This window comes from Triturus cristatus, chromosome 4_2 (assembly GCF_964204655.1).
Source record: "Triturus cristatus chromosome 4_2, aTriCri1.1, whole genome shotgun sequence".
NCBI classification, from domain to species: Eukaryota; Metazoa; Chordata; class Amphibia; order Caudata; family Salamandridae; genus Triturus; species Triturus cristatus.
The window spans coordinates 623,234,859-623,251,246 of record NC_140586.1 but is presented as its reverse complement, the minus strand read 5'-3'; the positions used below and the strand labels follow the sequence as shown (position 1 = coordinate 623,251,246).

General features: G+C 43.1%; 1 protein-coding gene across 1 annotated transcript in view; it reads left to right on the top strand.

Moving 5' to 3' along the window:
- LRRC7 (leucine rich repeat containing 7) overlaps nt 1-16,388 on the top strand; it is a 1,991,887-nt gene that overhangs the window by 320,308 nt on the left and 1,655,191 nt on the right. The gene's annotated exons all lie outside the window — the stretch shown is intronic.

Here is a 16,388-nt window from a genome sequence, read left to right as displayed (position 1 = left end):
TCAGTGCTTCAAAAAGAATAAGCCATTGATTGCAAGCAACACTAGACAGGCCCAGCCACTGTTTGTTTCCTAATTCAGTCATATGAGTATGTCAGATGATACATTTTGACCTTAACTGACGTTGGCCCTGATTAAATGTAGGCCAATTAATTCTAACTCGTCAAAACTCATTTCTGAAGAGGGAGTGGAATTGCGCATGGTGTGGATTTTCCCACATCTGCAGTCTTCCCCAAAGGCATGTCAAGCCTGCCAGAACATATTAAGGAAAAATACCTAGTGAGTGCATTGATTTGCAGACTTTGGTACAGAAAGCACCAAAACTTGCGTGTTATACCCCAATGTAAAGCAGAACACCAGATTCTATGTTTTTCACCCCTGAGTTCTGAACCCTGGTCTAGCCGATTTGAAGAGGTGTGTTAAATATATTATTCTTCACCTGGGCGCCCGTAGTCAGTGTCTTGGCCTTGAGTACGTGCCCCTATGTAACATGCTAAGGCCATTTGAGAATGCAAAAGGGAAACAATGGTTGGACTTAATGTTTAGGACTACCCTTCATTAATAAATTGTTCATAAAATAATGGACAGTTGTGAGGACGAGTGGGTTTTAATGATTCTGTGGCTTCGGAAGTTGCCACATAATTATGGATCACCATATTTGGCATACCATTTGCCACATAAATTGCAGGTTTCATAACAAATGTTTTTTTAAACTCAAATGGGCAAAAATAATACTGACAGAGAATGTGCCACATAATTTGGCTTTTTTGCTAAATAATTTAGATAACCTTGCCACACAATTTAGATTAACATGTGGCATAATCCTAGTGACCCGTACAATGGCAAAGACCAACAGACTGGTTTGGAGAATGTAATTATGACGATGAAGCCAGTAATTCACAGTGAATCAGGAACTATTTTCCATATTTGACAGCACCCTATGAAATATGGATGTTATGCCACTGCATTTTGTGCAAGAGACCCAAAGATGTGATTGATAGATAGATAGATAGATAGATAGATAGATAGATAGATAGATAGATAGATAGATAGAAATGCCCACACTCTTCCGAGAGCATGGTATTAAGTATGCTGTCTTGCAGAATTATGAATTCCATCAAATGTCTATAGGTCTGGCCTTGATGTGGTGTACACTGACTCTGATAGGCACACCACTCCCCCTGCACTTATATGGGCACAGCCTTTTACCTCTAGTGTACTGGAATTAGGGGCAAATAACCAAGAAAGAGGGTCTGTCTGGTCTTGTTCGATGGAACATGGGACAACTAAGGGTGTATGAGAAGAGGAATGAAGCATGTGAGAAGGCATGTAGAGCTGAGAGCCGAAATGCAGAACCAGCAAGGTCCATGTGCACCACACAAAGACTCCTAAATAGGATTTATTTATTCACTTGTTATCTGTGTATGTAATGGTTGTCTGTGGAGGCAGTGTAACTGTTTAACATACGTGAGCCACAGTAAATAAAATTACTAGACGTGGCAGATGCATCTTGCAAAATCTGAAGGAGACAGGTTATATATTTAGGTAGGCAACACTGCAATAGCTACCTGGCTTACCAAGCTTCTCACTTCAATTCATAGACAAGGGAAATTTCTCATTAAGCGTTTCAAATGGGAGTAACTAGTACCTAAGATTTTTTTGGTATGCATTCGGAAGGTAACATCAGTGTTAATATTAATAATACAATTTGAGTTTGTAACTGGGAGTGGGACAAGAGCCAGTGACTAACAAATGAAGGTCCAGGTCTAAGGGTAATTCGCAAGACCCAAAACCTGCAATTTAGAAAGATTAAACTTCAAATGTTTATTGGCCAGCGAGCATGTGACTGAAATAACACATTCCATACGGTTAAGGGGAATTGTCAGATTTACTACCACTTTGTTGTTTCAGGAATTGAATAGTAACATCATACTTGAAAAATTAAGCCTAAAGAAACAATTAAAGCATGTAAAGAAGTAAAATAAAATGTGAAGAATTCCACAAATTGCACGATATTAATTAATTAATCAAAGTTTTTTCTTTTAAAAAGAAAAAGTACTTGCACACAAATGTGCACAATGAAGTTGAGACCTCTTACAAAACCGTAACTAGAGACCTGCGCCAGAACGCCTCTTAGGGGCCGATTACGATCTCGTTAGGAAAGCATTCTGACAGAATCGGTTCCGGAATGCTTTCCGAACTACTCGGATTGGGGGAGTCTGGCCAAATGATTACGATGCATCCGAATACAATTCGGTCGGAGTCCCATTGCCTTCGATGGGAGCCTATGTTAAGAATGAGAACACAGGCTCCCAGTGAAGAAAGGAGTGGTTGGGGAAAACATTACACGCTGTGGCAGGCACCCCATGGTGCCTGCCACACTGTGCATGGTTGGAAAGGGGGTCCTTGGGTACCCCCACGGGCCTGTTTCGAAGGGCCCCTGGTGAAGGGTGGCCTGCTACTGGCTCCCAAAGAACGATTCTGACAGCCAATTCATTCCGGAGTAACCGAAGCTCAACCTGTATGAATGCCTTTCGGAAATGATTCAGACAGCCATAATGGTTTTCCAGGCAGCGTTATCAGTCGTTCAGAACTATGTACGAATCGGTCAGAAACAAGGGTTCTGAATCGGATTCGGCAAGCCCGAGTCCGATTTGGAGCCCTTCCTAACAAGATCGTAATCGAATTCTTAGTGTTAAACAATGATGTTAGTCAAGGTGCATTCTTCCTGTTGTAGTTGTAACAGAGTTCTCAAATTAAAACTCTTTCCTCTTGCATTTCTCAGAGAGCTCAAAGTGTAAACCTCCTTCCTAGTGCATGTGTTAAAGAGCTCAAAGCGTAAAACCTTGTACTCAGGGTAATGAGGTAAAGCAGTTCAGGGCTAACGCAGAAATGTGCTGTGGGCTAGAAACTCAGAACTCAGAAACTGAACAACACACAGAAATAGCACACAACAAATCAACACCCAACCAGCATAATTGCTTTACTATATTCAAAATAACACATATTAAAAGATCTCAGGTGGAATAGCAAAAAGGAACCTTTCATCAAGGGATCATGTAGATTAAACAAAGTGCAATCACATACCTAAACACATATCACAGAGGGCTAATGTCCTTTAAATGTAGTCTGCTCCCATTTTCTGTGAGCTGCCCTGTGGCAATTAGTGCACCCACATGCTTTCATTCTGAAAAACAGCAATGGTCCTATATGGGCAGTTTAGAAAACATGAGGCTATTGACAATTAAGAAGCATTATACAATGTTAGACTAAGAAAAGGGACATGTATCTTGTTGCTTCTGTCAGAGAGTTTACAACGTAAATCCCTATCCATTTGCATTTCTCAAATAGTTAAAAGTGTAAAGGCCTTTCCTATGGTGTTAGTCCTACATGTTACAATGTTACACTCCTTCCTCTTATATTTATGAGAGTTCACCATGTGAAACCACTTTACATTGCATTTTTAATAGTTTACAGTGGCTGCTCCATTCCTACTGCAGTTGTCAGAGAGTTCACAATATTAAGCCCCTTACCATGGTGTTTGTCAGAGAGTTCACAAAGTAAAGATCCTTCCTGTTTTACATGTAAGAAAGTACACAACATTAAATCCCTTCCAGTTAAAGCTGTGAAAAAGTTCACTTTGCAAAACCCTGTTGTATTAGTCAGAGTTAACAACCCTTTTCTTTTTGCATTTGTCAGAGTTTGCAATGTAAAACCTTTTCTAATTGTATTTATCACAATATAACACTCCTATCTATGATGTTCGTGTAGAAGTTCACAATAAAGGTGGAATAACAAATTGGAAAACCTTTCACAGGGGATTGCAGATTAAACAGAGTGCAAATCACTTTTCCAACAGAAATATCACATGGGGCAGCTAATACTGTGAATGTGATCTGCTCCCGTTATCTGTGAGATACTCTGTAACAATGTCTGCAATTGCAGGGTCTAATTTTAAAACTGGCAGGCAATGGTAGTATATGGTCTTACTGGAAAACATAAAGGCTTCCACAAACAAAACGTTTAAGTCTACTTGCTTTGTTTAGTCAATCCTTTTGTAAAATGTGAGGCCCACTGCATCCCCCACCCCACATTTGATAACCAATAAAGCAAGCTTGTTGGATGTAACTTGAAAATAATCATGGCTGTGTCATCTGTGCCCAGAGATACCTATCAAACATTTCTGGCAGACCCAAAGTATACATTGATATGAACATAAAGTCTTCTTTTGAAGACACCAAGGGGTCTATTATAATGGCGGGCGGATCGCCACCACCCGTATGGCAGTGGCAATCCGCCCGCCATTATCCACCGCCGCATGCAATTTACCCCCACCTGATTATGTTGGCGGGGGTACCGCGGTGGACGGGAATACCGTCCGCCGCTTTTCCGGCCGGTCGATGAGTTGACCGAGCGCAAAAGGTTTGAATATGGTGGTGGTGTCTGTTAGACACCGCCATCCATATTACTATGCATGCGGGGGTCAGCCTTTCCGTGGCGGCAACGCTGCCATGAAAAGGCATGCGGATTTCAAAGTGTAAATCACTTTTCCAACAGAAATATCACATGGGGCAGCTAATACTGTGAATGTGATCTGCTCCCGTTATCTGTGAGATACTCTGTAACAATGTCTGCAATTGCAGGGTCTAATTTTAAAACTGGCAATGGTAGTATATGGTCTTACTGGAAAACATAAAGGCTTCCACAAACAAAACGTTTAAGTCTACTTGCTTTGTTTAGTCAATCCTTTTGTAAAATGTGAGGCCCACTGCATCCCCCACCCCACATTTGATAACCAATAAAGCAAGCTTGTTGGATGTAACTTGAAAATAATCATGGCTGTGTCATCTGTGCCCAGAGATACCTATCAAACATTTCTGGCATTTCATGGCGGCAACGCCGCCATGAAAAGGCATGCGGATTTCAAAGTTGGGGGGTATATTGGGGATACCTATGGTACCCCCTGCATTTGCATGCACATCGTGGCAGGCACCACGCAGTGCCTGCCACGTTGAGCATGTAAATGCACAGTGTGCAGCCACAGCATTGTGGCGGGCGGTGCTGTGGGCACAGCCCGCCACAATAATGTGAATGGGGTATGCCACCGCCACCGTGGCGGTGTCATCCTAATTGCCGGTGCTGGACTGCCGCACCACTGGCGGCCGGTCCCAGCACCGCAGGGGTGCCGCCATCCTAATAGGCCCCCAAGTTTTTACTATGTCTTATACCATTGCATTTTCAGAGGATTCACAATATAAAACTCATTCCTACTCTATTTGTCAAATAGTTCAAAATGTAAAGCATCTTCCTATTGTGTTTGTTATGGAGTTCACAATATAAAATCCTATACTACTGCATTTGTCAGTTATTCTGCAGCATACACACGTCAACGTGAATTCAGTGAAACAAATGTAGGTCAGCCTATTATTTTTTAATAACATGCAGGCTTATTCAGCTGATTTGTATTGTTTATGCAATGGGGCACATCTCACCACAATAGAAACGTCTGCATGAAATGGAAACCAATTACTGTGAGAGTAGATCACAAACAAATTGCATAAATATTTAATAATATGTAAAACATGCTGTGGCCAATTCACAACAGCAAGCCTTTCTTAATTGACCCCCAAAAATGTAACATGGAAATTAACTGGGACCATGCAGGGAATATTTATAAGCAGTTAGTAAGAATTGAAAGGACTGTGTCCACTTTGGATTTTTACTTATAGGAAGTTGGATGTTTTGGAGCTGTTAGACCTGGCATCCTTGGTGTGGTTTCCCCTGACTTTTTGTCTCTACCTCCTGTATTTTTTGACGCTGTGCTGAATTTCGTTTTTGCTGGTTTAGATGCTTTGGGCACTTTGCCACTGCTGATCAGTGTCACAGTGCAAGTGCTCCCTAGGTAAATTGTTATTTTGGTTATCCATGATTGGTATATCTGTTTCACCTGTTAGCCCCTAGTAAAGTGCAGTGAGTGTGCCAGGGCTGGTGGTTCAAATGCTACTAGTGGGTCTGCAGCACTGATTGTGCCACCCACAGGAGTAGCCCTAAAATGGTGTCACAGGCCTGCCATCGCAGTGCCTGGGTGCAGTTGCTAACTGCCATGCTGACTTGACCAGTGTCCACACTGGCCAGGCCTAACCCTTCCCTTTCTGTACACATTGGATACCCCTATGGAAGGCCCTAGGTACCCCCTAGGCAGGGTGCAGTGTATGTGAAAGGTAGAGCATGTATTGGTGTAGGTGACATGCTCTGGTAGTGAATTACAGCCATTTTCGTTTTTCACTATTGAAAGGCTATCTTGCCCATAGGCTATAATGAGGAATGCTGAGTATAATGTTTACCTGCATATCTTCCCATAGGAGCAAGATAGAACATTAAAGTCTTGTATCCCAGAACTCAGAATTTAATAACACATCTTTTAGGAAACATGTTTTTTAAATCCTGTGTGTGAAAACAGCACTTTTAGAAAGTGGCTGTTTCCTTTCCTGCTCTTTCTGTGTGCCTTGGCCTGTTTGTGAATTGACTGTCTGGTTTGTGAGTGACAGGGACAGGGGTGGCTCCCAGAGGCTGAATGAGTCAGCCCAGGGCTGAATAGGGAAATTCCCCTGTAGATGGGGGGGAGGAGTAGCACCTGGGCCTGAATAGGGCTGTGCCTGCCTTCCACAATGCTAGCTCCACCCCCTGCTGGGCGGCTGACGACCCTGCCCCTTTCTCTCAAAGGAAAGAAGAAACCAAGTAAACAGAGTGCTCCAGGACTGGCCAGAACTGGTTCTGACTAGGCCAAGGCCCCTCTGCCTTCAGAGGACAAAGGATTTTGGGGTATAAGTATTGGGACCCAGACTACAGAAAATTAGATCATCCTGGAATCAAGAAGGAACCTCTGCCAAGGAGAAAGCTGGAAGACTGAAGAGGAAGGACTGACCTGCTGTAAGGCTGACCTGCAGTTGCTTTGCTGCCAAGGAGAGGGGAAGGACTTTGCTGTGTGCTGTGTCCCCTGGCTTGAAGGAATCTCCAAGTGCCTGAGTAGAGCTGGCCTCCTGTTAAGAAGTCCCAGGAACAAAAGAACTTCACCCCCAGCTTCCCCCTGAAATCTGCTGTGTGAGTTCTGCCCTTCCTATAGTGCTTGATCCAATTGTGGGGCCTCTGGAAGTTGTGCCTGCTGTTGGGGAGCTGACCAAGAGAAAAGAAGTAAAAGATCTGCAACTTTTTCACCCACCGCCGGCTCAGCGAGAAAATTTCCGTTGCCGCGAAGATCATCGCAGCGCCTTTCGCTGCTGCAACGTCAATGCCGCGTTCGTCTTCGAAGCGCATTGCCCCCGGAGTGGGAAGATTCCTGTTGCTGCGAGTATCGTCGCAGAGCCTGCCGCCGCTGAGTGAGATCGTTGCACCGCTCGTTAGCGGGCTGCATTTCGTCGCTGCGAACATCGTCGCAGAGCCATCAAAGATTGTCGCATCATGCCTTTGCGAGTACATTTCTACCGGAGAAGCTATGCCTTGGAATCCATAGAAGTATAGCCTCACTCCCCATACAGACCGGATTCGTCGCACACGCCCGCTGCATGCAGCGGGGTTGTCGCATCACCTCCCCAGGGTCTCAGGACTGAACCTGTTGCTTGTTTTTCGACCCATGTGCGCCGCTAGGAACTTTTATTGCATCACCAGATACTGTTGGCTAAAATCAACGCTAATGTGGATTATTTTGTCGCTAAGCTAAGAACTCCTTTGAAACCATATTCTTGAACTGTGTATGTTGGATTTTTGTCGTTTTGGTCTTGTGTAGTTTATATAAAAATACTTTATTTATCTTCACTAGTGTGGAGTCCATTTGTGGTGTTTTCACTGTGTTACTGTCAGTGTTGGTACAAATACTTTAGACATTGCCTTTGATACACCTGTCTGCTCGTGCCAAGCTACCAAGGGGGTGAGCAGGGGTTATCTAAAGAGTGCATCCCCCTTACCCTGACTAGAAGCAAGGGTCCCTATTTGGACAGTGGTACTAACCTCTGCCAACTAGAGACCCCCAGATCTAACAGGAGCCAAATCACAAAGGCATGAAAGAGTACTTAACAGAGCACTCCTATATATAGTACTACTCCCTATACTCATAAACACTTTAGTAAATCAGCCCCATCATGTCTGAAAAAATCACTTCACATTTTAAGTAATCATCAAACTATCTCACATTTTTCAAAGACTTTTGCCACTTAGTTTTGCAAGATGTAACTGTGCCATGACTTTTTATCATTCTTATCAAGTTTACTCTATTGGCTGTCAACAAATAGATGTGATTTAAACTTTGGTTCTTTGTTGGTATTTGCTAAGTTTCATCCTGTCAGAACACAAGTGGGCCTTTGAAAGATTGGTTGAAGGTAAAAAAAAAAAGTATAGGTTGAATCGATGAGGTGGATCCAGTAACTCTTATTTTGATTCTTCTTAACCCCATCAGTGAAGATGTTTCCTGGTACTGTATTTTGAAAATCTATGCTTGGTCCCAGTCAGTGGCAGAGGGCATCCAATTAAGGAAATCCAGTGTAAACTGTGAAAATACCCCCTATTGTAACAAAAATATGCATTGTTGCATGCAAATTTGTGAACTTAAGACTGCCCTGGAAGCTGCATAACATTGACAGGTGGAGTAACAGTTTCAAACCGCCACTCCATCTTCCAATGTAGGGGAACCTGTCTGATTTTGAAGAAGATGGGAGGTTCCTCCCCAAAGGCGGGTGCAGTGTGTGACTTCACTCACCTTTGGAAAGCATTCCTGAGAGACCCCTGAGACTTCTGTGTCCCCGCACGAGTGCGGTATTTGTGAATCACTTTCTAGGTGGTGTATAGTTTGTGTGTCCCCCGAGAGCTTGTTTGCCCTAACTCTCATATTAGTAATATGCAGTGGGCATAGGGGGAAAGGGGTTGCATCATTACCATGCCATGTATTCATTATGTGTGTACACATTCTGTATTCTAGAAGGGGCTGTGCACGCATCGGCAGCCCAGTCTGCAATGTAGCAATGCCTCCAGGTTCAAAAGGTTGTCACAAAAGCCTGTTGTGCACCTGAGGCGTGTTTGTAATCAGGCCAAGGTTCTTCCGAGAGGCCACTCCTGTTGTACCCCAATTTCCCTTTCTCTCCACTACTCTACTGTCTCCCATTTCACAGTCTGCGTTGGCGTACAAACAGTTCTAGTTTCCTAAAGATTATGCTGCTCACTCTCATTTACTCTCCCTATTGTACCTTCCTGCTGTACCTTAAAATTCTACTTCCAGTTTGTTACTGGTTCACCCAGCAGGCAGCCATCACACCACACAGCAGGGTGGGTTCAAATCTCACTATGAATCAGGTAGGGAATGGGCTTTAAATCCACAACAAAGATGGGACAAGATATTATGCCTTCCCTCTCCCTCCCATCAAACCTATATAACTCACTAAACAAGAAGGACCTCTACTTTGGGGTAATGAAAACTAGAATAAATCACCCACTTTCAGAGTGGGCCGGCTGGTCCCACATAGGTTAGAAGGGAAAAGAGAAAGGAAAAATTATAAAAAGACCTTAGGAGTGGGCTGGAAATTATAGTGTTGGAGTTACCTCCGGAGGTAAAGAACCTCTTTGTGAATCCCAAATGGTTATAAATACTGCCCTCAACCACTCAATGAGTGGCATGCTTCATCATAGGGCCGCTAGACCAGCCTGACGCAGACCAACGTCCAGGGAGGAGCGCAAGGTACTGTTAAATAATGAATCATTAAGAAATTGCTAACTGACATGCTGTATAAATCAAAGACATTTTCCCAACTAACAAAGAATTTATAAACACAATGTTAATCTAATGTGTTATGCTAAGTGTAATCCTACCAGTAGTTACTGGTCACCCTAACCTTGATGTTTTATGACAATGGCCCCGATTGGCCTAGTGATATATGTACATCCCTGTGAAGTCATGATAAGGGCGCAGTATTTTATATGATTGTGATCTAATGTGTTTTTATGGATAATACAAAGGATATTTTGGTATAACCTTGTGTGGAGGGTCTTTAGTGGTGTGCCTAGTGTGTCACTACTTTGTGAGTGTGTTTTGCAAACGCTTTACACATTGCCTCTGGGATAAGCCTGACTGCTCTGCCAAGCAACCAAGTGGGTGAGCAGGGGTGATCTTCGGGGATTAATTCCCTTGCTTTGACTAGAGTGGTGGGTTCTGCCTGGCTTAGGTGCATACCCTAGCCAACCAGAAACCCCATTTCTAACAAAGAGCTATGCATATTACCTAATAACAAAATCTACAATTAAATGCATTTTTTAGAAACAGTTTTTCATTAATTAAAAACACAGTCATACAGCCCATACAGTACTAGTCCTCTCTTGAAAATGGCTGCAATGCTTCCAAGGATCTTGCTGCATTTGGAAGGCCTGCATTGCGTCATCTGTCCGGGACTTCAGGCATTCGAAAGCCTGTGTATTCTTGCCTCTGTTGATGCTGAGATGACATCCACGTAATATTGAGAAGCATCATGTTTTCTTTAAAATGTCTCCTATTGTCTATGGCGTGCATTTCATTCATTCTCTTAATTGTTTTGCGAATGCCTTGTAATTAAGTATTTTACTGTAATGGTGCAATTGTTTCCTCTGCACAATACCAATTGAAGGTTATTTCTGGTTCTGGATGATAACACGTCAAAACGTGCACCTTATCTGTCAATTCATCCCGGTTGTGTCAAGGTTCCCCGTATTGTCTTTTGAGTGTATTGAAACCGGGAATACATCATACATGCGACAAAACGTGCCTGGATTCTAGATGCATGGGTTTAATCATGATTTTAATAATGGCACTGCTCCGTTTCTGTGAGTTATAACTTAATTACAATAAGGTTTCCCTTACCCTTCCACGAACAATTTTCATAAATCACCCTGAAAGGAAAACGGTCTCCAGGGCTGCGCCGAGCGATTATTGTAAAATGTTACACATACAAATTAGCCATGTTGAGACGACGAGACGGCCCTGCAGCAAGTCCGCGACCAGCCCTCTGGGATGCTGGGGGTGGGAGAAGGACTTGTGCTATGATTGCCGCTAGCTCTGTCTGCAAGAGTGAAGAAAGGCCGAACGCGAGTGAGTGTTCGTAAGAACGTGTGAGATACGCTATATTTGTGTTATTTTAATATGCAAGTAAGGTGTTATCCACGTTTTGAGTGGTCTCCCTGAAATGGAAGCTAGCCAACACATTAGTTACAGAAGACTGCTCTCCTCAAATACCGGCAGTCATGTGTGTGTTTAGAGCATATAGTGAATGCTGGGAATGATTTTTCTAGGTGTGTAGGGCGGGCTTAGCTTCAAGAATCAGTAGAGCAATATACAGAAGATGCAAAACTTATAATATGCAATGTTTATAACATCACTTAAATTCCTAAATCTGGTCTATCGCATTGTAACATCTACAATAAATATCCCACTTGAAAACAAACCCATATGTAATATAAAATGTCTGTCTGTCCGGCCTGCCTGCCTGCCTGTCCATCACACATGGGAATCTGCAGTCCCTCCTCAAAAACCTGTCACTTATTATAAAGAAACGATTTCAGAACGGAACTGTCATACCTTATTACAGTTGAGTTCTGACGTCACAATGCCTGATACCAGAGCCAACAGAGGAGGGGAAAGGCAGGTCAGATCAGAGACCATTAAACCAGCTGTTTAACAAAATGAAAAAATAAAACATTGCTTTTCTTTCTGCCCTGTTTTTCTAGCTGTACATCAACAAGAAGAAGGGAGATATTGATGGCAAGATGTTTATTTTGTGCTCTTTTCACTCTGCATGTTTCTACTGCACCTTTCTTTTTTTTAATAAAAACTAATATTAAACAGCTTCTAATATATTTTTGTAACAAATATCTAACAGCTCTTTTCATGTGTTTAATTTTGCACTAAAGATTCTATTTTTATTCTTCATGTTTTCAGACAAGCGCTTTCTTTCATAGGAATGAGATACGTGGGAAAGGTGACGGCGTGACTCTGTAATATGAGCAATAAAGTACCACATGCAAAACATGATAAAAGATATTGCAAGTCATCTTGGAGTTACATAACCTTAACCTTTGGCCTCTTTCCTCTATATGATCATGGAACTCCTCTGTGATTTGCAATGTCCTTGTAATGTACAACAGGATGCACCTTAATCTATCTATCTATCTATCTATCTATCTATCTATCTATCTATCTATCTATCTATCTATCTATCTATCTATCTATCTATCTATCTATCTATCTATCTATCTATCTATCTATCTATCTATCTATCGTTGGCATTCAAAGAATGCAAAGATATAGACAGTGTTGTGGGTCCACTACTAATATAATTACAGACTCCAGGGAATGACGAGGGGGGAGGTGAGATCAGGCAACAGGGCCTGTCAAATGTACAGCTTTGGTTAAATTCAACATTACACACACTTTTAACACTAAAATGTCCTCTGCACACAGGTTCTAATGTCAGCTTAGTTTAGGTAGTCGATCATATCTCTACCTTTATAAGTATGTAAAATATGTTTTGAACACATAAACCAATTTTCATCCCCATTATCTCCACAAATTTGTTACACCAAGGAACCGATTCCAATCCGGGTCGGAAGGGCACTGAAAGCGATGCGGCCGGAAAAACTACGAGCCGTACGCGTGTTTTCTGGCTGACTCGTACAGCTGTATGAGCGAGCCAGTACGATGCGAGATACATGAAATTCACCGACCTAGTTGTTTCCGGGTCCGAACCGCTCCGTACGTCTCGGTCGCAAGCTAACCGTGCCTCGCAATGGATGCGATTCACGACCGAGCCAGTACGATGCACGCGTCAGACAGCCTGTGCGAGCCGGAGTGTTCGGCTTGCAAATTGTCTGGGTGGTTGCCTTTGGGGGTCCGCGTCGGACCCCCTGTCACCCGCAGCCCTACGACTCGGACACAGGGGGAGACCCAGTCTCCCCAACACAGGCATGTACGGTGCGGATGGCACCGGCGCATACCCACTGTAGGGGACGTCCTTGTCCGCGACATATCCATTCGGTCAATGGGAGTCCATGTACGCATCGTACGACCGGCTCCCATTGACTTCTATGGGAGTCCGACCGAACCGAGTCCGACAGCATACGGCCGCATCGTACTCACTCGGTCGGACTGCAGGACTCCGGCTCGGTCAGAAAACACTCCGGATCCGGCTCGGTCTGAGTGCTTTCCGACCCGGATCGGAATCTGCCCCTAAGTGTTATTGATAATACGGTAGTGTTATGATCGAACCATTGAAAGAACAGGCCTTGGGGCATAAACTGAGCTTGAAGTAGTGATAAATAATGTGCAGCATTGTATTCGAGTCATTTTAAGCTTAGATTTATAATTGAGACATGCACCTGCTACCCAATATGTGAAGTTACATTTCAGCAAAGCTGGGCATTTATTTTTGTGCAAGAAGGCGATTGCTGTTTTTCATCCAATTGAAGAAATTGTCAACTTATATCAACTTGTATCAGATCGTTTACACTGTCAACTAGCCTTGAATTCCAGATGGTCCTGTCTTGATTTAATTGAGCGTCTTTTTATTCAGCATCATTTTTTTACGGATATTTGTGTAGGATTAGCAAGTATAGGTTTTTGTAATCCTGTTAAATAGAAATCCATCCTTTGTGCTTGTGAGTACATTTGTTCTCCTTGACTCAGACTTGTGGCAATGTTTAATTGAAGTGCAGAGTTTTATTTCTTTATGTGTTAGTGTAAGGAATTATGTCTGCTTTGTAAGACGCAGTTGAGTAGACAGCCATTTATTCCACAATGTAAGAAATTCGAACGATGTACCTGCCAATAGGTACAGTGCTTACATTTCTAGGTCACAGGATACCTTTTTATGTGAGGGAACCATGTCAACCTGTGTGCAAAGTATTTTATTTAACCAAACAGCAATTGTAAGTAAATTGTTTACCTCCATGGATTTCTGCCATGGGCAGCTGGTATTTTTTTTAACCTTTGTAGTGGCTGAGGCTCTGCTCATCAGGTCTCAACAATATGTGCTCTGTTTAAAAGGACACCCAATTTTTATTTCCTCAAATTGCCACAACTGTCATTCTGGTAAATCAGTTCCCTCTACTGAAGGATGTTGTGCAATTGTTCAAAGTCAGATATGCGGTACTGAGGAGATTTATATTGTTAGGAATTAAGGGGGTCAGTATGATGGCGAAAGGATCGCCACCGCCGGGCCGGCGGTGGCTGTCCTTCCGCCATCACTGAGCATTTTACCCACCGCCAAATTAGGATGGCGGTGGGTATAGCGGCGGTCGCAAAGTCCGTCTGCCGCTTTTCCGCCAGAGGCAATCGCACCGATTGCCTGGCGGACGGAAAAGGGCCACTAATATGGTGGCAGTGCCTAGCAGGCACCGTCCACCATATTAGGATGTGTCCTGAAAGGGGCCTTTAAATGACGGCGATGCCGCCATGGAAAGGCTGTCGGGGGTTTGGTTCGGGGGTCCGTTGCGGGCCCCTTCTCTGTGGTGGGGAGGGTGTATGTGCACTGGGGGGGTACCCCCCTACATTTCCATGCACAAGGTGGCAGGCTCCGCGTGGTGCCTGCCACGTTGTGCATGGAAATGCACATCGTGGCATTTCAGCATTGCAAGCGGTGCTGCAGCCAACAGCACCGTCCGCAATGATCAGGGCCCTGGATGCAGCTGCCATAGTAGTGGGCACATCCTAATACACTCAGTGAGACCACCGCCTTACCAGCGGCAAGAACCGCAAGAATGGCGGGTGGACTGATGTCCGCCCGCCATCGTAATGAGCCCTAAGATATTAATTTATTCTTTAATCAAAAAGCAGTGGTGAGGGAATCTCTGCTCAATCCCTGGTGTCTATAAGCAATTCGTTTTCATAGTAAAAAAATGTAATGAGCAAAAAGACACCACGATCATAAAGCTAGCTTAAGGGGAACTGGAAGTATGAATATTTAGACTTTAAGTCAAAAGGTGCCTAGAAAAAGTACAGCAACACTCAAAAGTTAAAATTAGCGTTTTCAGATCAACTGCAATGAAACAGAGGTCAGGTATATGCCCAGCTGATCATCCCAGGTAAAGTTTTACCTTGGGACTTATTCTTTGAAATAGAAGCTAAAAATCTTCCTGCAGGGCCTCCTCCTTCAGACGGAATTTATATTACTTAGAAGTCCTGTTTCAAGATGGCAAAACCCACCCACCACGAGGCAGGCCTTTCTTCAACTCCTTAGCCACTCCTCTATTTAGAAGAGCTCTCCTCCCATCTAACAGGAGCACTTCACTTTTACCTGCCATTTGTCACTGCCGTGAAGTTAAACTACATTAGAGCACAGTGCAAATATATGTACTGTGCAGGTACATATAATACATGGTATCTGAGGATGTTTATCTCAGAGTACGTCAATGCACTCCCTCGCTGTCTGTCTGTCCCAGTATTTCCATAGTCATTTAACTGTTGCATTTTAAACCTCTTATTTCCATATGCATTTTTAAGAATATCCTTCTTATATACAGCAGGGGATGTATGACGTTACAACGCACACTTTTACAACGCATGCACTTACAACGCATTTTTTACAACGCATAATCCATTACAACGCATGACATTACAACGCATAACACTACAACGCATTTTTAAAAAATACCTTTACAACGCATTTCCATTACAGCGCATACTACCTTTACAACGCATACCATTACAACGCATAATATTAAATTACATTTAAGGTAAGTATTAGATAGTATAGGGGTAAAAGTTACTTTTCTAACTCCAGGGGGTGCAACAGTAGGGTAAGTGTTGGACAGTATAGGGGTAAAAATTACTATTCTAACTCCAGGGGGTGCAACAGTGGGGTAAGTGTTGGATAGTATAGGGGTAAAAATTACTATTCTAACTCCAGGGGGTGCAACAGTAGGGTAAGTGTTGGATAGTATAGGGGTAAAAATTACTATTATAACTCCAGGGGGTGCAACAGTAGGGTAAGTGTTGGATAGTATAGGGGTAAAAATTACTATTCTAACTCCAGGGGGTGCAACAGTAGGGTAAGTGTTGGATAGTATAGGGGTAAAAATTACTATTCTAACTCCAGGGGGTGCATCAGTAGGGTAAGTGTTGGATAGTATAGGGGTAAAAATTACTATTCTAACTCCAGGGGGTGCAACAGTAGGGTAAGTGTTGGATAGTATAGGGGTACAAATTACTATTCTAACTCCAGGGGGTGCAACAGTAGGGTAAGTGTTGGATAGTATAGGGGTAAAAATTACTATTCTAACTCCAGGGGGTGCAACAGTAGGGTAAGTGTTGGATAGTATAGGGGTAAAAATTACTATTCTAACTCCAGGGGGTGCAACAGTAGGGTAAGTGTTGGATAGTGTAGTGT